We start from the raw sequence: 25,242 nt of genomic DNA, 5'->3' as shown, positions 1-25,242 counted from the left end.
CCGAAGGCAGATGCTTAACGACTGAGCCACCAGGTGCCCCAAGACTTGGCTTCTTTTTATCTCAGCTTTGCTTTCTTCTCTGCTAACTTTATTCTCAGGCAGGTTCTTTTAGTAGCAGCAAAATGAATGTTGGCAATGTCAGACTTGCATTCTCACAACTGAACAACCATGGTAGAAAGATCCAGAAGGGTGCCAGGGTGGCTCAGTCACTTAAGCATCTGACTCTTGATTTCGGCTCAGGTCATGATCTCAGGGTTATGAGATCAAGCCCCACATTGGACTCTAAGTATAGAGCCCCTTGAGATTCTCTCTCTTCTTCTCCCTCGTCCCTCTCGCCTCCCCCCAAAAAGAGAAAGATCCAGCAATTCTAGCCCTGATTCTCATTGGCCTAAATTGTCTCACGTGCTTACTCCTCAACCAATCTCTGTCTCTCCGTGTGGTGAGGCCTAGATCATGTGCCTACCCCTAAGTGAGTAGAAGGGCTTTTCCACGCAAAGTAGGGTCTTGCTTACCAGAAGAAAACCAGTAGAGGCAGATAGGGATTGTTTCAGATTTTGTGGAACCTGAAGCTTTATATTTTGGGCCCTCTTTAATAAAAATAATACAGAATTACAAATTAAAAAATATGTCTGAAACTGAATTTTATTTAGACTGAGAAAATAAACCACAACCAATTACTGGAATCTCGGAGATTCAGGGAGGAGAGCTGGCCCTTTGAACACAGCTAGATAAATATCAAATCATTCTGGAATCTTGGAGATTCGGGTTCTTTTCTTCTGAGGTCCGTTTAGGCAATTTATCAGAAATGCTTATATATAAAAATGCTTCTTGTCGGGTGGCTTCCTCTCCCCATCCAGAACACTCCATCACTCCTGGAATTTCCCAGCACATACAGGGCCCCTTGCAAGTGAAGAGCTCGGAAGCTTAAACTTGGTCAGCTTTACAACAAATCCACCTCTGGACACAGGGCAAGCAAAACAACAGATGTCTGTTTCTTAATAGCAAATTCCTTGTTTTTTTTTTTTAAGATTTTATTTATTTGCGAGAGAGAGAATGAGAGACAGAGCATGAGAGGGGGGAGGGTCAGAGGGAGAAGCAGACTCCCCGCTGAGCAGGGAGCCCGATGTGGGACTCGATCCCAGGACTCCAGGATCATGACCCGAGCCGAAGGCAGTCGCTTAACCAACTGAGCCACCCAGGCGCCCAGCAAATTCCTTGTTTTAAAGAATGGCAATCTGGACATATATCCGAATAACTCTGCTCAGGCCACCACGTCTGGGGAACCTTGGGTCTTGGCAGAACAAGTGATCATCATTTTGAACTTTGTGGCATTTGCCAAACCCCGTCGGATTTTTGCTGCACTGATTTTAACAGCTCTGCACTCACGTAATTCACTGCTTTAAAAGGCCGTGTTTTATTTGGCACTGCTGCTTTCAGAAAACTTACAGGGACCGTTGGCCTCAGGAGTCCAAAGCTGAACCTGTCCCGCCACAGCCCTGTCCTGATTTCCTCCTCTCCTTCTCATCTACCTTTTCTTCCACTTCTTCTCTTCTTTCTCCTCCCTTTCCTCCACTTTTTCTTCTTCCTTCTCCTCTTTTGCCCTGATTATTTTGACAGATCTTTGAGTTCAGACAGTACATCACACATGAGGCCTAAATTATGAGCAAATTCCACTGACGTCAGGCCATTTGTACATCCAGTGAACTTGACTCGATTTTTGGCATCCCTAAGCTGTGTCCATTGGAGATGCAGACAAGTGCCTTCAGGGCAACAGAAGCATTCCAGATGGTGGTGTTCGGAGAGGCTCCCCAGCACACTACCTCCCATCTGGGCCAGTGCTCTGAGGGGCCATAGGCCACTCTCGGCACATCCCCACAGCTGCTGTTGACTCTTGGAAGGAGAGCAGCAAACATACTGTGACTTATCAGGGGAAACCTGCAGATGATTAACTCTGGGCCTATTATATGCTGCATTTCCACCCAAGCGGACTCCAGGCTGGCGGTAAAAGCAGGGTATGAGAGAGGACAGACACAGTGGAATATCAGGAGTTTGGCAGCAACCAAAAATGTTTTCCCCAAGCAAAGGAGACACTTGAGTAGGAATAAAAAACATTTAGAGGTAGACGAGCATGGGTGCAGGTCTCTGCTATTTCCCTCTCACCTGTGTAAACTTGATGGATTGTGGTAGATATCTGCCACGCATTCTTTCCCACACTCCTACTTCTGAAAACTGCAGACTCTTCCCTTTGGGACACTCCTTTCCTACCCCCTGTGGCCTCAGGGATCTATCTTCCTACACTGGGGGACCAGTTACACTGTCACAGCCCTCTGGACATAGCAAATAAACACATGGTTTATGCCAGCCCATTGTAGTCCTTCCTTGAAAGTTTCCAAAATTTAGAGTGCCTGGGTAGCTCCGTTGTTTGAGCTTCTGGCTCTTGGTTTTGGCTCAGGTGGTGATCTCATGGGATTGTGGGATTAAGCCCTTGGTGTCCTGCTCCATGCTCAGTGGGAAGTCTGCTTGAAGGATTCTCTCCCTCTGCCCCTCCTCCTGCTCCCTCTCCCCCTGCTTGCACTCTCTCTCTCTCCCTCTCTCTCTCTCTCTCAAAATAAATAAGTAAATCTTGGAAAAAAAACAAAAAAGAAAGCTTCCAAAATTTCTAAATTAAGTCAAAGCTCTATAAGAATATTTACATACCTCACAACTGAAAAACGAGGAAGAAAGGAAAATAGCTGTCACCCTAGCAGGGAGAAAGAAGACATCCAAATTTAAAAAGTTATGCCTCCACTTCTCTGAATTGCTGCCGCAGCTTCCTAGATTTATGGGGGCAATGTGGGATTACACATATGTGAGTTTTCCTGGTAGCCTGAAGGTTATCCTTTCAAGGGTAAAAGGACCTCTTACTATTTTTTTTAACCATATTATTTGCAGACTTTTCTAAAATGTTTTAGAAACTTCCCTTACTTTTAAAATGGGAAATACCACCTTTAACCTCTTCTGCATGGCTCAGGGTCATCAAAATGAGGCTCATTTAGTAGTCTGTGTGATAATATAGTTTGAGGCCTCTTTTCTTTTCTTTTTTCTTTTAAAGATTATCCCACCCTGCACTTCCTAACTCCTTCCTGCTTGCCCCAGCACCGCAGGGTGAGCCCCCAACAAGAATGGGCTTCACGGACAGTCCATGCTCCATTCCCTTCCTGTCTTGCGTCCCCCTTCCTGACGAGCTCCTGCATTCCTCTGGCTCCTGAACTTCTGTTTGCTTCCGGCTTGTAGCCCAGCAGTTTCCCCTTAGATCTCACCTGCGATACAGCTGCTCTGGGGCTGACCTTTGGTCCTCTTCCTCCTGTGGAAGAGGGAGGCCACTCTGCCTCTGCCCTTGGGCCCTGTTCTGCCTCCAGCTGGCACTTGCACTGAGCCAGGCCAGGGTCCCATGACAAGGGATCAGATGTTAATGCTCCTGTCTCCTTTCACATGCTGAAATGAACTGGGATCATTTGCCACAGGGACAAACAATCTCACACACCACCATAACCCCCAAAGATTTCAAAACAGCAGAGGGCAGAAGAAGGGTTACAGAGGATATTTGTCCCCACTGCAGAAGGCGTATCCTAGTTGGGCAGTGTAGATACCAGTTCTCTGGGGAGCATCAATTGCCATTTTTACTCGTTCATTGGGTTACAGATGCTGCTTGGGAATGGTCAAATTTCCAAGCCTGACCACTAAACTTGACTGCTGGCCCCTATCTTACTGAAGCCTAGCTTTCTCTTGTTCCCTCCCAGCTGATCCAGGAGCCCACGGCCACCCAGGTTACAATATTTTCTTTCTGCTCCAACAAGCCCATCTCTTCATCTCCATAAAAAGGGCTTCAAGATGAGTTAGAAAAACATGAAAATGTATGTGTGTACATGTCAAAAATGGATCTTAAACTGTTTTCAAGGGTAAAGGAAGCTAACATGATAAAAATTACTCTGAAAGAATAGACACCCTTTTAAAAAGCAAATGCAAAGGATGAATCTTGCCAAATTAAATGCTGAATTAAATATAAACTTCCGACGCCCATTTTAGAAGTTCAGAGCACCCTGACCAATTCCATGTTCTCAGTGACCTGCTGGGTAGTGGCTTCTTGCCTCGTTTTACAGGGAGCTGGACCATCTGCCTGGCCAGCCAAAGAAAACACATATGAGCCCGGCCTGGAGGCTCTCTTCCCCTTGAATGCCTCTTGCTTACCCCATGCCCTGTTGTGCTCACTCTTGGTCTCTCATCCCATGGCATACTTTATTTTTTTAAAAGATTTTATTTATTTATTTGAGATAGAGCGAGCAAGAGAGCACAAGCAGGGCAGAGGGGGAGTGGGAGAGGAAGAAGCAGGGTCCCTGGGAGCCCATGCAGGGCTCTATCCCATGACCCTGAGGTCATGACCCGAGCCGAAGGCATCCACTTAACCAACTGAGCCACCCAGGCGCCCGCCCCCCCCCCGACCTCGGTGTACTTTAATCCTCAATCCTGGCCACACATTGGAATCATCCAGAGAGCTTTTAAAAAAATCTGATGTCCAGGCCCAAACATAGCCAATTAAAACAGAATCTCTGTGGCTAGGGCCTGAGCATAGCATTCCCCCTACAACAGTTTACTGAGGAAAATTTCAGACATACAATAAAGTTGAAGAAAGTTTACAGGACATCTGAATATCCACCACTTAGATTTCACCATTATATTATACATGTCTATTCTTCTGGTAACATTTTACTACTGCATATCTATCTATCTATTAACATTCTGCTGATCATCCATTAATTCATCTTATTTTTTAAATATATATTTTTTTATTTTTATTTTTATTTTTTTAAAGATTTTTTAAATTCATTTGACAGAGAGAGAGATAGGGAGAGCAGGGACACAAGAGGGGGAGTGGGAGAGGGAGAAGCAGGCTTCCCGAGGAGCAGGGAGCCCAATGTGGGGCTTGATCCCAGGACCCTGGGATCATGATCTGAGCCAAATGCAGACGCTTAACCGACTGAGCCACCCAGGCGCCCTTCTCTCCATTTTTAAAAGTTTATTTTATTTATTTACTTGTTGAAGTCATCTCCACACTCAACCTGAAGGCAGATACTTAACGACTGAGCCACCCAGGTGCCCCTTTAAATACATTTTAAAGTAAATTGATAACCAGGGCATGTGGGGAGGAGAGGATGGAGAGTTACTGCTTAATGGTAACAGTTTCTTTGGGGTGATGAAAAAGTATCAGAAACAGATAGTGGTGATGGTCGCACAGCATTGTGAATGTAACTAATGTCTATAACTAATGAATTATACACTTAAAATGGTTATAATGGGGTGGCATGGCCAGCTCAGTCAGAAGAGCATGTGACTTGGGGCGCCTGGGTGGCTCAGTGGGTTAAGCATCTGCCTTCGGCTCAGGTCATGATCCTGGCATCTAGCCCCACATCGGGCTCCCTGCTCCGCAGGAAGCCTGCTTCTCTCTCTCCCACTCCCCCTGCTTGTGTTCCCTCTCTCACTGTGTCTCTCTGTCAAATAAATAAATAAAATCTTAAAAAAAAAAAGAAGAGCATGTGACTCTTGATATCAGGGTCATGAGTTTGAGTCCCACCTTGGGTGTAGAGATTGCTAAAAAAAAGCAAAACAAAACTTAAAAAATGGTTATAATGGTATATATATTTCAAAGATTTATTTATTTGAGGGAGAGAGAGAGAGAGAGGGTGGAGAGAGGGGCAAAGGGAAAGGGAGAGAGAGAATCTCCAGCAGAATCCCTGCTGAGTGTGGAGCCCGCTAGGGCTCAATCTCCCAACCCTTAGATCATGACCTGAGCTGAAACCAAAAGTCAGACGCTTAACCCACTGAGCCACCCAGGCACCCCATGGTATATTTTATTATATACACACACACATTTGTGTATAAATATTGTGTGTTTGTGTGTATACACATTATTTAACCACAATAGAACATTTTAAAATCACAGATAATTATGTTTCACTTTCTGAGCTTGGACAGTGTATATGTGTTTGCTTTTCTTTATTCTTTATACTGTGCACATATATCATAGATACTCCATCTTACCTACTGAGTAGAAAGACTTTTAGAAACAATGAGTAGTATTCTTTACCGGCAGGAAAATCCCACTCTCTTTCCTTCACCTACAGCAGTTCTTTCTTCAGGAGCGTGAAGTCTGTCCCTCACTACTTCAGCCACCGCAAATCTCCCTTTCTTCTGAATTTGCTTAATATCTTTGTCGTTCTTCCTAGCTCTAATTTGAGTACTATGTCATTTCCTGGTCCTTTGATCTCAGGTAAAGAAGTAGCTCGCTTGCTCTGGTTTCAGCTCGAACCTCACCCTTTGATGCTGTGCTCTTGTATTGCCTCTCATGGGCTCTCTTGTGTGTTGGCTCTTGATAGTTAAGGCCATGGGACACACCATCAAAGCTTGGAAGCAGGGGAAGAGAGAAGCCGAAGTATTTCTCACTCTTTGCCTGCTTTCTGTGGAATCTGGTGGGGTCCCACTGGACAGCCTCTCCCTACCTGGCCCCAGCTCTCCCTTGGGCAGTTCCAGCAGCGCTTCTAGCTTCCTCTGCCTGACAGCTCAGGTTTCAGGCCTCTGGTAACACTGTCTTCTCCCAGTTTCACCCACGCAGCAAGGGGAGCAGCCTACTGATTTTGTCAAATCTCTGGGTTGCTTCACCATTCCCTGTTTGGCTTGTTCACGCTTCCATTCATCCTTTGTAAAAAAAAAAAAAAATAATAATAATAAAAATAAAATTGCCCTTCCTCTGGAAACCTATTTATTCTCCAGAATAGATCCCAATTGATACAATGTATAGTAAAAAAAAAAAAAAAAAAAAAAAAAAAGCACAGGCTTGGAAGCTGCAGGGACCTAAATCTGAATCCTGTGGCTTACTCTACAAACATGCACAAGTGACTTAACCTCATTCTGTAAACTTGGGGGGGGGCGTCACAAGACCTACCTCATTGGGCTGCTGTGTTACACCGTGTATGAGCCCACATGGCTGGCTCTTGTGCCATAGTTAGGACTCTTGTCAGCGGCGCTATTGTTACTGGCTTCTAACCTCCTTGACAGCATGGCTGTATTATTATTATTATTCTCTTTGTGTCCCAGTGCTTTATGTAAAGGTATTTGTCACATTCTTGGCTCTTAAAATTTTATTTCATCAGCAACTTATTGAGCACCTGCACTGTGCTTGCAATTGTCCTAGGCACTAGGTCTAGGAGACGTGATGAAAACAAAGGCCTTGCTTTCAATGTGCTTACAGTCTAATGGGAGTAAGAGACACGACAACAACTATGGAAAGGCAGTCCGACAAACACAGCACATCGGGGCACATGTAACATGGGTGGGTACATGGATGAAAGAGTGAGGGACTGACTCTGCTTAGGAATATCAAGCCCAACTCTAGAGGAGTAGGAACCCTGCTGTCTTCGAAGGAAGAGAAGACTTCCCACAAGAAACAAATGCAAGGAAGGGGAGCTCCGACTGGGGGAATGGCATGAGCTAATGGTAGAGCTCTGAACATACATGTAGCAGTTGGAGCACAATTTGTCCAGCCTGCTCCTTTAACGGGGATATGTGGAGGGAGACCTTGAAATCCTTGCTAGCTCCTGGGCATGGACTTGATTCTGCAAGTAAACAAATCAGGAAAGTTTTGAGGAGAGGAATGATTTGATCCATCTGCAACCTAAGAAATAGAAAAGTGGAGTTTGGGCAGACCTGTTAGCAAGTTCCTGCGATGGTCCTACTGTGGTAGGATTCATAGCACTTGGGGACTGATACAGGGGATGAGCAGGAGGGTTAGTTAATATTGTCTCTAGGCTGGCATTTCTCAATCTGTGCAGCAGAGTAATGTCTCATGAATAACAGCAATCGTTATAGCTGTTTTTTTCAGTGTACTTAGAAAAAAATACGTAGATATACATTTCATACACTGGCCTGTCATTATCATATAACGCTCTATACGATCTGACCCAGATGACATCTTGTACCTCATCTCAGCTCTTCCTCTTGCTTAGTGTACTCCATCTCTTTCAGCCACTTTTCTGTTGCTCAGAGAGGCCAGCCTTGGTCCTGATTCAGCGCCGTAGCAGTTGCTATTCCATCTGCCTGGAAGAATTTTACTCCAGACCTTTGCTTCTCCTTATATGATCTGGCACTTTGTTTCTTACCACTCTCCCTTTTACTTACTCTCCTTTGAGCATTCTATCCCTTTGCTCTTCTTGAATATTATCAGGCACGCTGTGGCCCCAGGGCTTTTGCACTTGCTATTTCCTCCTGCCTAGAATTATCTTCCTCTAGGTTTCTGCAAGATTCACTTTCTCATCTCTTTCAGGTCTTTCGTTGCTTATGTGTCACCATTTCAGTGAAGGATCCCTGCAACCCTGTTTAAACTTTATTTTTTTTAAATGTTTTATTTATTTATTCATGAGAGTCAGAGAGAGAGAGAGAGGCAGAGGCAGAGGGAGAAGCAGGCTCCCCGCCTAGCAGGGAGCCCGATGCGGGACTCGATCCCAGGACCCTGGGATCATGACCTGAGCCGAAGGCAGACGCTTAACCATCTGAACCACCCTGTTTAAACTTTAAAGTTAAAATGAGGGGCACCTGGGTGGCTCAGTCAGTTAAGCATCTGCTTTCGGCTCGGGTCATGATCCCAGGGTCCTGGGATCGAGCCCCGCTTCGGGCTCCCTGCTCAGCGGGGAGTCTGCTTCTCCCTCTGCCTGCCGCGCCCCCCTGCTTGTGCTCTCTCTCTGTCAAGTAAATAGATAAAATGTTTAAAAATAAATAAATAAAAATAAAGTTAAAATTAGACAGTCTTTCCCTTTTCCCCCCTGCTTTTCCCCATAGCGCTTGTTACCATTTTGGCACACTATATATTTTCCTTTTTATTTTTGTCTTCCCACACTGGAATGTGGACTCTTGTTAGCACAGGTATCCTGATCTAATTTTGTTTCCTGTTCTTCTGTGCCTGAAACCGTCCTGACACATAGTAAGTGCTCAACAAACATTTGTTGAATGAATGACTGAATGAGTGGAGAAATGACTCCGGTCTCATTCTGTCTCAGGTCTCAGGTAAAATGCCTTCCTCAGATATGCTTTCTCCAACTTTCCCATCTAAAACAGCCATTCCCATCCTAGTTATTCTTTATAACGTCATCACATTTTCTTTTACTCATAGTTCTTGTCACTACCTGAAATTATTCTGTTTATTTCCTTGTTTATTGTCTGTCCCCTTGCTCCTCCATTAGAACGTAGGCTCCAGGGGCACCTGGGTGGCTCAGTCGGTTAAACGTCTGCCTTCTCCTCAGGTCATGATCTCAGGGTCCTGGGATTGAGCCCCGGGTCGGGCTCTCTGCTCAGCGGTGAGTCTGCTTCTCCCTCTCCCTCTGCCTCTGTGATCCCTCTCTTACTCTCTCTCAAACAAATAAATAAAATCTTAAAAAAAAAAAAAAGAACGTAGGCTCCATGAGACCTGGGACCTTAGCCCATACTAGGTAGTCAAAAAATATTTGTTAAATGAGTGAAGAAAAGTTGTGCTAATAGCTTCCCATGGATTATCTTACCTTCTCACAGCAACCCCCATTAAATAATACCATTAGACTCTTTTCTTGAATGACAAAACAGAGGTTTAAAGCATTTACACACCTGGGAGGTGGTAGAACCCAGATTTGAACATAGGCAGTTTGATTTCAGAACTCATTCTGAGTTAATTTGTTCACCTGGAAGACTTGTCAGAGCTTCTGAATCTACAATCCATAAGAGAAGGAAAGAAAGCATATGCAACATTGCCAAACTTACCTGACCACAGAATCCTCTTTTCTGGTGAAATATCCCTAGAGTTTTATGGATATATTTTGGAAATGCCTTTATAACTTTCTAACCAATTTGATTGGGAACTTGGTAGAGTTTTATTTATGGATCAATAGTGTAACTGCTTTGTAATCCCATGTGGCCTAATAATGCCTAAGAGGTGTGGTGGGATGAAAGAATGGAAGTCTTCTCCACGGGGAAGTAAAAGGAGCCCAGGTTTATTGTCAAAAAAGCAATAGAAGAGGAAAGGAAGGAATGTAGGTGAAAGAGACAAAAAAAAAAAAAAAAAAAAAAGGTAGTCCCAGTAAGGCACAAAGATCACCTTTCTTTCAGCAAAATCTGACTGTTCAGTATGTGGGCCTGAGTAAGTCAGGCAGCAGAAAATTGGCCTGTAGCACAGAGGAGCCTGCAGATTCTCAGCGGATGAGTAGACATTGGTATTTGTTTACTCGACATGGTTTTCTTTCTTCCTCTTTCTAACAGAACCCCATGTCTGCCCTTGTAATTCACCCTCTCTCACCCAGCTTCGTGCTTCCTTATCTCCCTGCGAGTGAATGGTGTAGAAATGAAAAGGTCACCTTATACATTTCTGGTCAGCAACACAGAAAGGCCGGACCGCCGGGGGACCTCTGGGAAAGTACCTGTCACTACCCGCCAGGAAAGAGACGCATAGACAGAGGGGGGTGTTGTGTCTGTGCGTGATGCCTGGGGCTAGGCAGCGCTAACCGTGGTGAGAGGGCAGAGCAGGAACATGGAATATTCTCTCCTTAGCTTTCTTATGGGCTTTTTTGTTTATTTTTGAGCCAGGTATCTTGTGGGGCATATTAGAGGGATTGACTTTTATATAAGGAAATAAATTCGTCCTTTCCATTGAGTAGTATCATGCCATGCATTATTCAGCTCCAGAATTTCAGCCACGACTCCCTATTTCAGGTGACTGTCAGTTGACTGTTTCAGGAAGCAGGGGCTGGGCCTCAGTTACACAGGCCGTTTGCACAGGCTGTTGCAACGGGGCTGGATCCGTGCCAGCTCAAGGGTGCTGCCCAAATTGGTTAAGAGCGGGCCTTGTGTTAGAAACAAACGGGAGGGGAGTAGCTATCAGATCAATGGTGTAATCGTGGAGTAAAGATCCCCTAGGTACTGCAGATGAGGATTTTAGGGATTCTTCCCGTTCCTAAACTAAGTTCTCATCTCCTGGGTGCCCAGCTACATGGCTGTCCCTGGGTCTTGCGAAATTCCTACTTGAAACCTGCAGTGTGTGCTGTCCTTCTCTTCGAAACAGGGGGCTGGTTGCCGGTGTCCTTGTCTGAGATCCTATAGATAGATAGAGCCTGGAGGAGATATAGACCAGGTCAGACTCAGCTCTCTTGCTTTTTTTCTTTTTTTAAAATTTGGGGCACCTGGGTGGCTCAGATGGTTAAGCATTTGCTTTCGGCTCGGGTCATGGTCCCAGGGTCCTGGGATCGAGCCCCGCATTGGGCTCCCTGCTTGCTCAGCGGGGAGTCTGCTACTCCCTCTCCCTCTGCCGCTCCCCCTACTTGTGTTCTCTCTCTCCCTTTCTCTGTCAAATAAAAAAATAAAATCTTAAAAAAAAAAATTCCATTGTATATATATACCACATCTTCTTTATCCATTCATCTATCGATGGACACTGGGGCTGCTTCCATAGTTTGGCTACTATAAATAATGCTGCAATAAACATAGGGTGCATGTATCCCTTTGAATTAGTGTTTTTGTATTTCTTTTTTTAAAGATTTTTATTTATTTATTTATTAGAGAGCGAGCAAGAGAGAAACAGCATGAGAGAGGAGAGGGTCAGAGGGAGAAGCAGGCTCCCCGCTGAGCCGGGAGCCCGATGTGGGACTTGATCCCAGGACCCTGGGATCCTGACCTGAGCCGAAGGCAGTCGCTTAACCAACTGAGCCACCCAGGCGCCCAAGTGTTTTTGTATTTTTTGAGTAACTACCCAGTAGTGCAATTAATGGATTATAGTGTAGTTCTATTTTTAACTTTTCAAGGAATCTTCGTACTATTTTCCACAGTGGCTGCACTAGTTTACATTCCTACCAACAGTGTAAGAATGTTCCTTTTTCTTCACATCCTCACCAACACTTGTTGGTTCTTGTGTTTTTGATTTTAAGCATTCTGATGGGGTGAGGGGATAGCTCATTGTGGTTTTGATTTGTATGTCCTTGATGACGAATGATGTTGAGAGTCTTTCCATGTGTCTGTTGGCCATCTGGATGTCTTCTTTCGATAAATGTCTGTTCATATCTTCTGCCCATTTTTAATTGGATTATTTGCTTTTTGAGTGTTGAATGGTATAATTTCTTTATGTATTTTGGATACTAACCCTTTATCGGACATATCATTTGCAAATATCTTCTCACATTCAGTGGGTTGCCTTTTATTTTTGTTGATTGTTTCCTTTGCTGCACAGAAGCTTTTAATTTTGATGAAGTCCCAATAGTTTATTTTTGCTTTTATTTCTCTTGCTCAGGAGACATATCGAGAAAGATGTTGCTGTGGCCAATGTCAGAAACATTATTGCCTGGGGGCGCCTGGGTGGCTCAGATGGTTAAGCGACTGCCTTCGGCTCAGGTCATGATCCTGGAGTCCCAGGATCGAGTCCCACATCGGGCTCCCTGCTCAGCAGGGAGTCTGCTTCTCCCTCTGACCCTCCCCCATCCCATGCTCTCTCTCATAAATAAATAAAATCTTTAAAAAAAAAAAAAAAAGAAAAAGAAACATTATTGCCTGTGCTCTCTTCTAGGATTTTTATGGTTTTCTGTGTCACGTTTAGGTCTTTAATCCATCTTTTTTTTTTTTTTAAAGATTTTATTTATTTATTTGACAGAGAGAGACACAGCGAGAGAGGGAACACAAGTAGGGGGAGTGGGAGAGGGAGAAGCAGGCCTCCCGCGGAGCAGGGAGCCCAATGTGGGGCTCTCTCCCAGGACCCTGAGCTCATGACCCGAGCTGAAGGCAGACGCTTAACAACTGAGCCACTCAGGCACCCCAGGTCTTTAATCCATCTTGAATTTACTTTTGCATATGGTGTAAAAAAGTGGTCCAGTTTTATTATTGTGCATGTAGCTGACCAGTTTTCCCAATACCATTAGTTGAAGAGACTATCTTTTTTCCATTGGATATTCTTTCCTGCTTTGTTGAAGACTGATTGACCATATAATTGTGGGTTTATTTCTGGGTTTCCTATTCTGTTCCATTTATCTATGTGTCTAAGTGTGCCAGTGTTACACTGTTTTGATTACTACAGCCTTGTAATGTAACTTGAAGTCTGGAATCATGGTATCTCCCGCTTTGCTTTTCTTTTTCAAGGTTGCATTGGCTATTCAGGGTCTTTTGTGGTTCCATATAAATTTTAGGATTTTTTGTTCTAATTATGTGAAAAATGCTGTTGGTATTTTGATAGGGATTGCATTAAATGTATAGATTGCTTTGGGTAGTATAGACATTCTAACATTTGTTCTTCCGACCCATGAGCATGGATTGTCTTTCCATTTCTTTGTGTCATCTTCAATTCCTTTCATCAGTGTTTTATAGTTTTCAGAGTACTAATCTTTCACCTCTCTGGTTAGGTTTATTCTCAGGTGCAGTTGTAAATGGGATTGCTTTCTTAATTTCTCCTTCTGCTGCTTCCTTATTAATGTATAGAAATGCAACAGATTTCTGCACATTGATTTTGTATCCTGTGACTTTACTGAATTCATTCATCAGTTCTAGTAGTTTTTTGGTGGAGTCTTAAGGGTTTTCTAGATTATCATGTCATCTGTAAATGGTGAAAGTTTTACTTCTTTTTTTAAAGATTTTATTTATTTATATGACAGAGAGAGACAGCGAGAACAGGAACACAAGCAGGGGGAGTGGGAGAGGGAGAAGCAGGCTTCCCGCTGAGCAGGGAGCCCGATGTGGGACTCGATCCCAGGGTCCTGGGATCATGACCTGAGCCGAAGGCAGACGCCCAACGACTGAGCCACCCAGGCGCCCAAAAGTTTTACTTCTTAATAATCAGTTTGGATGCCTTTCATTCCTTTTTGTTGTCTGATTGCTGTGGCTAAGACTCCCAGTACTATGTTGAATAAAATGGTGAGAGAGGCCATCCTTGTCCTGTTCCTGACCTTTAGGGAAAAGGTCTCAGTTTTTTCCCATTGAGTATGATGATCCCTGTGGGTTTTTATTAAGCTGAGGTATGTTCCCTGTAAACCTACTTTGTTGAGGGCTTTTATCATGAATGGATGTTGTGCTTAGTCAAATTCTTTTTCTGCCTCTACTGAAATGATCATACGGTTTTTATCCTTTCTCTTATTAATGTAATGTATCACACTGATTGATTTATGACTATTGAACCAATCTTGCGTACTGGGAATAAATACCAGTTGATCATAGTGAGTGATTTTTTTATTGCATTGCTGGATTGTGTTTGCTAGTATTTTGTTGAGTATTTTTGCATCTACGTCCTTCAAAGATATTGTCTGTAGTTCTCTTTTTTGGTGATGTCTTTATCTGATTTTGGTATCAGGGTAATGTTGGCCTCATTGGAAGTTGTCCTTCCTCTCCTATTTTTTGGAATAGTTTGAGAACATGAGGTATTAACTGTTCTTTAAATATTTGGTAGAATTTGCCTGTGAAGCCACCTGGTCCTGGACTTCTGTTTGTTGGGAGTTTTTGATTACCTAGTCAATCTCCTTTCTGGCAGACTCATCTCTTGATAGTAACTCTGGGGAAATGGCAACTCCGTAAAAATAGAGCAGGGGGTTCTCCCTGGCCAGATAGTCTTGTCTGCATGCTCCCTTCAGGACAATAAGATAGTAATGGGCTTCAGACTCTGATTTCAACAGATTTTTAGATGCTTGAAGGAGTGAAAGTGAGCACTTCTGCCCCTCATCCCCTGAATTTGCTCAGGTAGCTTGTCCAAGGCCACACATTTCGTTAGTGGAAGAATGAGGATTAAAATCCAAGTTGTCTAACTCCCAGCATCTGTGCCCATGACTATGACACTGAGTGAGACCTTTCAAAGTTTGTGCCAAGTAATTTCATACATGAGGAAATCCTGAGAAGGGCTTGTAGAGAGACAAAGATAATGAGACTGATCCTCACTCACCTTGACCTGTCATCATTCCCCACCTTTCACTTCCACCCAAAATTTGAAGCCTTTCATTCTCAGTATAGAACACTGGTTCCTCAATATATATGCATAGCTTCGTGCTTCACATCAAGTATAGCACAAATAAATATGTGGGTCCTATCTCAGGCTCAAGGGGACCAGCTTCCTGGGCACATATATCATTTGGTCCCTCCCACCAGAGGAAAAGGATCCAGCAGGATGGAGGAACCCATGAACAACTAAACTTTGGTTGAAGAGGGAATCTCCATTACTATGATGAAGCTGGTTTCCCAGAACTGGGCACTTGGGCAAAGCCATCTGGGGCAGTGAAATGGCTGGGCTATCATCAAGCTATTGAAAGTAGCAAGGAAAGTTGTCCTATTCATCATCACCTCCCTGGGAAATTTGTTTAAGAGCTAAGAGCGGACCTTGTTTCTTATTCTCTTTCTTGACTTAGTGTATTCATTCATTGGGTAGAAGGCGCTGTGTCAGGCTTTCTAGCTCACTTTAGACCTTCAAAGTCATGAAAGAATGATAGTTATAGAAACTTGTTTTTATATAATAATAATAATAATATATAAAAATAATAATTATTATCTTAATAAATTTATAATCTTGAAAAGGCTTACAATTTGACCCTCTTTTGGAAGAAGAGATGGGAAATCATGCTCATAATCCTGGAGTAGCCATATTTGGACAGGTGCTAAAAATGACAGCTGGTGGTACAGTGGATGAAGTGGTGATGAAATTTAAATGAATAAACTTGGATAGGCAAAACAAGAAGCTGTGGTTATTGATCTACAGTACAGAGAAAGAGAAAGACAGAAACCAGCTTGCACTGAATGCTAGTTGCATTTACGCTGAAAGCACAAAGATAGTGAGTGTTTCTCATTGATTAGATGTGGACTCTGCAGAAGAGAGCCAACCTGGAGCCATTTCAAATTTCACTCAGGAGTTCTACTCAAAAAGATGAAGTGACCCCAACAAAGGGCCAGTTCACCTGATTCCCACTGCTGTGGGAGGAAATATAAGTGACCGGCTGGAGGTAAATATTTTACCCACAGTACAGGCAGTTCAATGTGGAAGCCTCCAAAGTGCCCAGAGACCACCCACAAGAAGAAGAGTCAGCTTTGAACATCACCTAGAAAGAGACAGCTTTAAACATTTGCCACAGCCAGAAAAAACCGATGCCAAAGTATCTTGGTGCCAGTCAGGTAAGACATTTCCTAGTCTTTAGTTCTTATTCCTCCCCCCTGTTTTAATATTGGAGGATCTAGAGGCAGCCCAAGGGCAAGTGGGGACAGAGGAGTAGAAGCACCAGGTAGGGAAACAGAGATGGGGCTAAAGAAGCCCCCTCTCTCACTGCGAGCACCTTGTCAAGGGGAGAAACTTAACTTTAAATGGAATTTGGCATTTCTACTTTTACATTTAAATGACTGAATATTTTGATTAACAAAATAGGACTATTCATATGACTAGATGTAGTCAGAAGATTATCTAGGAGTGTCCTAGTCTGAATTTCTCCCAAAGGAAGGACTAGCACCTCAGGATGGGCAGTGTGGACAAAAGGGAAAGTTGTTCTTGACTGCACCCTAAGAGTCCACTGACTCAAAGTGCCTGCCATAGTGTTTCAAGTTGTCTTTTTCTGTCATATGCAACTGAAAAGGTTCTAGTACCATACTGAGTATTCCATGCATAGATTAAATACCAAATATACACAAAAACGGATTTCTTAAAGTAACGTCTTCAGATTCTAGCTCTCTCTGCTTATTGCAAAGGACATTCAGTAGTCAGAAGAAATGTATTTTAATGTTGGAAAGGGCTTGCTAAGGGTGCTTTCTCAAGGGATTTTGTAGGAAATCAAACATGAGATCGTATGCTGACTTTCTCAAGAGAAAGTTAAGCATCAGTCTCCTTTTTCCCCTTACAGAGGAATCAAGTGACAAGCTGTATGTATCCCTCTTAACAGAGCTATGGAACTAAAGCATCTCTTTGCCTTTGGATTCCTGGGACATTTCTTGATGCTGATTTCCAACTCACAATTTTATGGATCTTATTTTTCTGTTGCGACGTCTCTGCATTTTGAACAAATTCGTTTCTTGAATTTATAATTAAATAGTCGACCAGCCTAAGTCCAATAAAAATTTAATTGAGGCCACATATTTGCTGCTTTTAGCATGCCTAATAATTTCCATCTTTTCTTATTCAAATAGTCATACGTATTAGCATTTTATTTTTCTGCTTTCTACTCATTTTTATAAAATAGGTTTAAACAAAATATTCAAATCATTGCATAAGCCAACAATGCTTTACAGATAATAATACAATCCAGACAAAATAGGGCCAATGGTTAATGATACCATCATGAAAACTTTATTAATTAGCAAATGTTTGAGAGTCCCAACTTACGCATAGAAAAGGTGGGTTGGGGTGCTTGGGTGGCTCAGTCAGTTAAACATCTGCTTTTGGCTTAGGTCATGATCCCAGGGTCCTGGGATCGAGTCCAGCGTCAGGCTCCCTGCTCAGTGGGGAGTCTGCTTCTCCCTCTGCCTCTGCCCCTACCCCTAGTTTGTGCGCCTGTGTGCTCTCTCTCTCAAATAAACAAATAAAATCTTAAAAAAAAAAAAAGGAAAGGTAGATTATAAGATGTCAAAAGACAGTGTCAGGGTCTCATTCATCTGAGGGTCACTAGTATCTAGAAACATGATACTCAGTAAATGTTTGCTGAAGGAATGAATTCCCTCCCTAATAGGTATGGAGTAGATTTGTAAATTTGGTAAGTTTTACCTGATTTTTAAGATATGTATTTAATCATGTTAATTCTGCTTCCTTGACTATTATGTTCAAACCATTTGAAATATCTAGATTCAAGCCTTCCCAGGTTCCCAACACAAAGATGAAAATATTGGAGCAAACACAATTTTGGACTACTGCTTGTCATGTGCTAGAGGTCACATGAGAGAATAAGATAGTTAGAAGTTGTTTTCCTTCAAATCCTTTAACGTATTTGTCAAGGGTGCCTGGGTGGCTCAGATGGTTAAGCGTCTGCCTTCAGCTCAGGTCATGATCACAGGGTCCTGGGATTGAGTCCCGCATCGGGCTCCCTGCTCAGCGGGGAGCCTGCTTCTCCCTCTGCCTCTCTCTCTCTCTGTCTCTTATGAATAAATAAATAAAATCTTAAAAAAAAAAATAAAGCTTTAAAAAAAAAAATAAAGTATTTGTCAAGACATTCAGTGAGGGGCGCCCTAGCTGGCTCAGTTGGAAGAGCATGGGATTCTTGATCTCGGGGCCATGAGTTCAAGCCCCACATGGCGTATAGAGAGCACTTGAATAAATTTAAAAAACAATTTCTTTTTTTAAAGATTTTATTTATTTATTTGACAGAGAGAGACACAGCCAGAGAGGGAACACAAGGAGGAGGAGTGGGAGAGGGAGAAGCAGGCTTCCCGCTGAGCAGGGAGCCTGATGCGGGGCTCGATCCCAGGACCCTGGGATCACGACTCGAGCCAAAGGCAGACACTTAACGACTGAGCCACCCAGGCACCCCAAAAAAATTTTTCTAAAAAAATTAAAACAAAAGACATTCGGTGAGAGATTTCAAATGTGACAGTTTAAAAGTTTAAAAATAATCCAAGATAAATAAGTGCAAGACAACGGAACCAAAACTTATGAACACTACTAACGTATTCAGTAGTGGATGTTTCTAATTTGTGTGTGTCAAAAGCTTTCCTTATGAAAATAGCACTATAATAAGAAATGACTAAATTAAAAAGCATGGAAGCTAAGAACTCAATTTCTTGAATTCTAATTCTGCCGCTTGTTTGCTGTATGATCTTCGGAAAGTTGCTTGGCTCACCATATCTCTGTTTCCTCTTACGTAAAAAGGGATTAATAGTACTATCTCCACATGAGAGTCTAGAACCAGTTGTGATACAGAAAAGAAGAAGATAGATGGTGATCAAAATATCACCTGCTAGGGGCGCCTGGGTGGCTTAGTCGTTAAGCATCTGCCTTCGGCTAAGGTCATGATCCCGGGGTCCTGGGATCGAGCCCCTCATTGGGCTCTCCGCTCAGTGGGAAGCCTGCTTCTCCCTCTCCCACTCCTGCTGTGTTCCCTCTCTCGCTGTCTCTCTCTCTGTCAAATAAATAAATAAAATCTTTTAAAAAAATGCATTAAAAAAATATCACCTGCTAAACGGCTAAAGAGAATTGAAGGTGTGGCTTGGAGATATGCAACACTAGGCATCCTGATATGGAATCACAGTCATACATTGAGTAGCATTGAATCTGCTGGTCTCCCCATGCAGGAGCCTGCCTCTGTAAAACGTATGGTGTGGAGAAGCAGAATAGAATGCATGCTCTCTGTGGATCCTGGGTTAAAATGAGGTACGAAGGAGCTGAGATAAGCATTTTAAAATTCTTCTTCTTAACTCATCAAGATGAGAAGTCATTCCTCTTTCCCTGTGAGAGGATTGAGAGGGGTTGTCAGAGAGTTGACAGGAGTGTTATATTAGCGAAGCTCCTTCTATAATCATTGGGGTGGGGGGACATTTCCTCGATTTTTGTTCTCTTAATCCATTGGGATTAAGAGACCATTTTGCTTGTACTTGAGCAGGCCGTGGCTATCCCCTTGTGGGAAACAGATCAACAGACTATCAGGATCATTCTATTCTCACTTTCATAAAGCTATTCCTCCAACACTAATTATGCTCCTGTATGGGTCCTCCTGATATACTCCAGCTAAATAGTGTTGCTTCTGCCTTCAGAATGCTCTGAAATAGGCCAAATGAACACATTAAATAAATTAACCTAGAGGCAACACTGTGCCCAAGGCTGAATCAATTTCCTATTTTATTTCCTAGGCCAAATTATGTCTAGCCAAGTTGTCCAATTACAGTTGACCCTTGGACAATGCAGAGGTTCAGGGTGCTGACCTCCAACACAATCAAAAATCCATGTATGACTTTTGACTCCCCAGAAACTCAACCACTAAGAGCTTACTGTTGGCTGGAACCCTTACCAATAACATAAACAGTCAGTTAACATGTATTTTGTATATGTGTTTTTTACAGTGTTCTTACAATAAAGTAAGCTAGAGAAAAGAAAATGTTAAGAAAATCATAAGGCAAAGAAAATACATTTACAGTAGTACTGTATTTATTAAAAAAAAATTGCATTTAAGCAGACCTGCACAGTTCATACCTATGTTGTTCAAGGGTCAACTGCACATATGTGTTATTCAGGTCCACCGAGAAGCAGATTCCAAGAAAAGACCAAACATGTAAAAGATCTACAGGGAGAGGGGATAGAAGGTGAGGAGAGCATTCAACCCATAGCACTGGTCTGACACCTGTGTAAGAAGAGAAGGAAAGGATTTTTCCCACTCCTGGAGAGGAGGAATCTTAGACTGCAGTGCAGTTCCTAGAAAGGTTAAACCTGACTGATGGGGAATCCTTGAGCCAAAGTTGCTTGTCGGAAGAGTTCTACACCTCATTGAAAAGCGCCTGCTTTAGTACCCCAGCCATCCTCAGTCATTGGCTGGGAGCAGTTAGCAGAAAGGATGGCCTCTGCAGGAACATGATGATGGCATGCTCCCTGCAGCAGGAGATCTGAGCAGTGTATTTTCAGGGTTGCAACATGTATGTAGCTCATCAGAGGTTCCACAATTTGACAACATAAAGATACTCCTCATAGTATATTAACAATAAGATGCTTCACATCTGAATATAGACCCCTTCCCATGACCAGATTCCAGGGAGAAATTATAGTAAAATTTTAAAAAATTGGATGTTCTTGCAAGTTAAGTCCAAGTAAGTTCAAGTCCCAAAGGATTAAAGTCCTGGGGCACCTAGCTGGCTCAGTTGGTAGAGCATGTGACTCTTGATCTCAGGGCTGTAAATTCAAGCCCCGTGTTGGGTATAGAGATTATTTAAAAATAAAATCTTTTTTTCTGGGGTGCCTGGATGGCTCAGTTGGCTAAGTGTCTGACTCTTGATTTCATGCAGGCTTGGATCCATCCTAAAAAAAAAAAAAAGTCCAAAACTCATCTTCCCCAAATTCTTACCCTCTCAGTCTTAGTCAAGTTGTAGGATTGGGTTCCCTGAGCAGCACTTCTGGAATGGATGTGGTGCCTTTGAAAACTCAGGATTAGAATTTGCCTTCATGGTCCCCACTTTATAAAAAGTCCAAAGAATTCCTAGAACATACAAGATTATAAGAGTTCTAGTCAAAAACCATACAACTTAGAAAGCAAACCAATCCCTACATCATAATGCAGCTATTACAGGGAAATTATGTTCCCAGATGGGTGAGGCCAAAGATTATATCAAAGGTGGGTAGATGGAAATAATCTGGGTTTTCATTTCACCAAGATTCATTTATTCATATCACAAGTAGTTATAGAATAGCTACTGTGTTCCAGGAGGTATTCTAGCAGTGAATGAAAAAGATGAAAGTACTTGCCCTCATGGAACAAAATTGTATTCCATTGGAGAAGGCATTCTTTACATGGGACAAATAATTAAATATGTAACATATTAGTGACATGATAAGGAGAAAAGATAAGTAAAAGAGGAGGCCTTGACATGTTGGGAGGGGATTCGAATTTTAGCTAGAATAGACAGGGAAGGTAATTTTAAATAAGAACCTGGAGGATGTTGAAGAGCAAGCCAGGAGGATATCTAGGGAGCAATCATTGTAGGGTAGAGGAGATAACAAATGCAAAGATGATAGGTAGGAATGTTCCCAGAGTGCTTAACAAACAGCAAGGAGGTCAATGTGGCTGGAGTACAGTGAGTAAGGTGGACAGTGCCTAGGGAAGAGATCAGAGGGACAGAGAGGGACAAATTGCGTGGAGCCTTGTTAGTGTTCACTCTGATGAGCTGAGAAGCCACTGGAGGGTTTAGAGTAGAGTGTTGACTTGAACTAACAAGATGATCCTGGATGCCATGTTGAGAAGAGACTCTACAGGTCCAGGTGCAGAAGCAGGAGGATCATTCAGGAAGCTGTTGCAGGAATCTAGGGATGAAGTTATGGTTTGGACCAAGGTGATAGAAGTGAGAGGGATGACAAATGGTTGGGTTTCCCTACCTAGTATGATGGCAGTCACTTCCAGTTTTCTGGAGTGGAGAAACTGTGGGCTTAAACTCAACTGTGAGAAATCACCCATCAAAAAATTAATCTCTCACTTCCAATCTTGGAGGAAGAGATACATCTGCATACCATCCCCTTTCTCAGGGAGTGGCATTTGTGACACTTCCAGCTTCTAAAACAGTTGAAAAATCTTCACAGGATGGCAGCCCTAGTCAATAGGTTGTTGTTGTTGTTTTTTTAATATTTTATTTATTCATTTGACAGAAAGAGACAGTGAGAGAGGAACACAAGCAGGGGGAGTGGGAGAGCGAGAAGCAGGCTTCCCGCGGAGCAGGGAGCCCGATGCGGGGCTCGATCCCAGGACCCTGGGATCATGACCTGAGCCGAAGGCAGACGCTTAACGACTGAGCCACCCAGGCACCCCTAGTCAGTAGGTTTTACTTGAAGTGCCATTCTTTTAACAGACTCAAAACCTCTTGATTTCCCTTTTCCCGCGTCTCATGTTTCCAACATTCCCATGCTGAAGAGTGGGGCTCCGTCTAGTTACATAGCCTCCATGATGTCTTACGAACAGCATTTCAATCCTGAGCCTCAGGGATTTTTGCTGTTACCTCTTGCCACAGCTAAGACACCTGCCTCCTATGGATGACTTCCTTCTGCTTTCTACAGTTGTTTCGACAGGATAATCACTCTCAGCAGAGACCTGGATTAATGCTGCTTCTGGACCTTATGGCCCTATGGGCCTGGTGAGTTTCTATTACCTGTGTTACATCCTACTTAAGACCTTGTCTTTCACTTTGAATGTCACAAGCCTTGAGTAGCGTTTCTTTGAGCTACATCTTTTTCTGCAACCAGAGATTAGGCCTCTGGTGTTATATTTCCTTCCTCTGTTCCACTGCTATTTTTCAGCAAGACTCATCTGAGTTGGTAACATTTCGACCTGTTTTTTAGCTTGCTCCCCTTCTTTTTCTACCTATGGGAAGGCTAGTACTGTTTGCTAGATTTGAGCAGGCTTCTTTCTTTCACTTTGTTACACAAACATTTTTCTTGTCCCTCTTTTTGTTTTCTGGCCCAGACATGCATCTTTCTTATATACACCTCTAGGTTTTGCTTTGTGGGGTCTTTCATAGAGAGACATGTGAAATCAGTACATATTGTGTTTGCCAAAAGCAAAGAAATTCTCACCTTTCTAGGCGGCCTACTATTCCCAGGAGACAGTCTCCTAGGAAAATAATATCCAATCCAGGCCTGCACTTGACTTATCATTTTCTTTTCTCAGCCTTGCAGGGGCAGGACCTTTACCACTCTGCTGCTGGCCTTGTCCAGAGCAGACCAGAACAGGGGCTTTTTGCAAGCTGGAATATCTGACCGAGAATGGGCAAGGGGAAAGGAACAGCAATTACATTTGATCTTTATCATGTGCCCTCATCCCAAACTCATCAAAGTTGTTTCTCCTCTCCTGGGAAGTAGTAGGTGGATACAGGCTGGGAAGATTACAGCAGTCCCTCCTTATCCATGGTTTCTCTCTCCGAGGTTTCAGTTACCTGAGACCAACTGCAATCCGGAAGCAGATGATCCTCCTTCTGACATCTTGTCAGGTCAGTAGTAGCCTAACGCTACGTCACTGTGCCTACGTCATTCATCTCATCATGCAGGCACTTTATCCTCTGACATCATCACAAGAAGAAGGGTGAGTACAGGACAGTAAGATAATTTTGAGAGAGAGAGAACACATTCACTTAACTTTTATTACAGTATATTGTTATAATTGTTCTATTTTACTCTTAGTTATTGTTGTTATCCTCTTATTGTGCCTAGTAAATAAATTAAAGTTTATCATGGGTATGGATGTATAGGAAAAAACACAGTTACGTAGAGGGTTTGGGACTGACCACAGTTTCAGGTATTTACTACTGTACTCTAGTGGAAGGAAATATCAGGAGGTAAGTGTTTGCCCATAAAGTTATATAAAATATTTAGCACAGTGCCTGAAAAGAGATTAGTACTCAAATGTTGGCTATTACAAATCAAAAATGAATTGAAAAATTGAGATGAAAATTATTTCCAGTTTGTCATATATAGGAGTAGGGCGACCAAGCAAATTCTACAATATTGGATTTTTTTTCCCAGAGTCTCTTTTTTTTTTTTTTTTAAGATTTATTTACTTATTTATTTGAGAGAGAGAGAGAATGAGAGACAGAGAGCATGAGAGGGAGGAGGGTCAGAGAGAGAAGCAGACTCCCTGCAAAGCAGGGAGCCCGATGCGGGACTCGATCCAGGGACTCCAGGATCATGACCTGAGCCGAAGGCAGTCACTTAACCAACTGAGCCACCCAGGCCCCCCCCAGAGTCTCTTTTTAAGAGTAAAACTCTGTGCCTTAAAGTGTCCTTTTGGGAAACCTGGGTGGCTCAGTCGGTTAAGTGTCTGCTTCGGCTCGGGTTGTGATCTCAGGGTCCTGGGATCGAGTCCTGCGTCGGGCTCCTTGCTCAGCGGGGAGCCTGCTTCTCCCTCTGCCTGCTGCTCCCCGTGCTTGTGCTCTTTCTCTGACAAATAAAATATTAAAAAAAATAATAATAAAGTGTCCTTTTAACGATCATCCATGAATACAATCTGTTTCCGACATGCAACCAGCCTCCGGACAAATGAACACAATGAGGTCAGTTGTGAATTATTTGTCCTTGGTCCTTGGATCTCAGGACCATAGAATTGGATTAATCCTAATCTTTGCTTATGACGCACTCTCCTCTTTGGTTCTTCCCTCTCTCCCTCCTTCCCTTTCCTTCCTCCCACCCTCTTCTCTCCCTCCCTGCCCTTCCTGCCTCCCTCCTTGCCCCACCTTCTTCCTAACTTGGGCCCCCTCCTAGGGAATCTGACCACAGCAACACCACTTTCTGAGCGGAATAGAACTTGAGGATTCTTTTGCCTTTCTCCTCCTTTCCCTCCCAGGCAACTGTCTTTATTTGTTGGGCTGAGTTTCAGATTTGAATAAACACTGAAAGTGACAGACTTGTCACATCTGGAGGACACTGCTGCTGTCTTTCGGTTTCTCACAGAATTCTAAGTGCATCCCTAAAGCTCAAAGGATGGGTGTGGTTTTGACTCAAACTTTGCCCTGTTTGCCAACCTCAGGGAGTCTAGGTTGAGTTAGAGAGAATGTAACAAAACTTGACAGTAGACAAGCCTAATGTGGTCTGGA

At 43.1% G+C, this 25,242-nt stretch overlaps 3 long non-coding RNA genes across 3 annotated transcripts in view; 2 read left to right on the top strand and 1 right to left on the bottom strand.

Moving 5' to 3' along the window:
- The window catches only part of LOC115936660 (uncharacterized), a 105,887-nt gene that overhangs the window by 61,416 nt on the left and 19,229 nt on the right, over window positions 1–25,242 (top strand). The window lies entirely within an intron of this gene.
- Window positions 873–3,742, bottom strand: LOC145716055 (uncharacterized). Its single transcript, XR_014138385.1, has 3 exons — window positions 3,300–3,742; window positions 2,698–2,740; window positions 873–957 (listed from the first exon to the last, which is right to left on the bottom strand). It is a non-coding gene; the product is annotated as an uncharacterized LOC145716055 (long non-coding RNA).
- Window positions 15,711–24,147, top strand: LOC145716053 (uncharacterized). The gene is made up of 3 exons (XR_014138384.1): window positions 15,711–16,167; window positions 22,715–22,791; window positions 23,325–24,147. It is a non-coding gene; the product is annotated as an uncharacterized LOC145716053 (long non-coding RNA).

The sequence above is a fragment of the Leptonychotes weddellii genome, chromosome 11 (assembly GCF_054177405.1).
Source record: "Leptonychotes weddellii isolate Sample4059 chromosome 11, ASM5417740v2, whole genome shotgun sequence".
NCBI lineage: Eukaryota > Metazoa > Chordata > Mammalia > Carnivora > Phocidae > Leptonychotes > Leptonychotes weddellii.
Note: the sequence above shows the minus strand (reverse complement) of the source record. Positions and strands in the feature narration are given on the sequence as shown.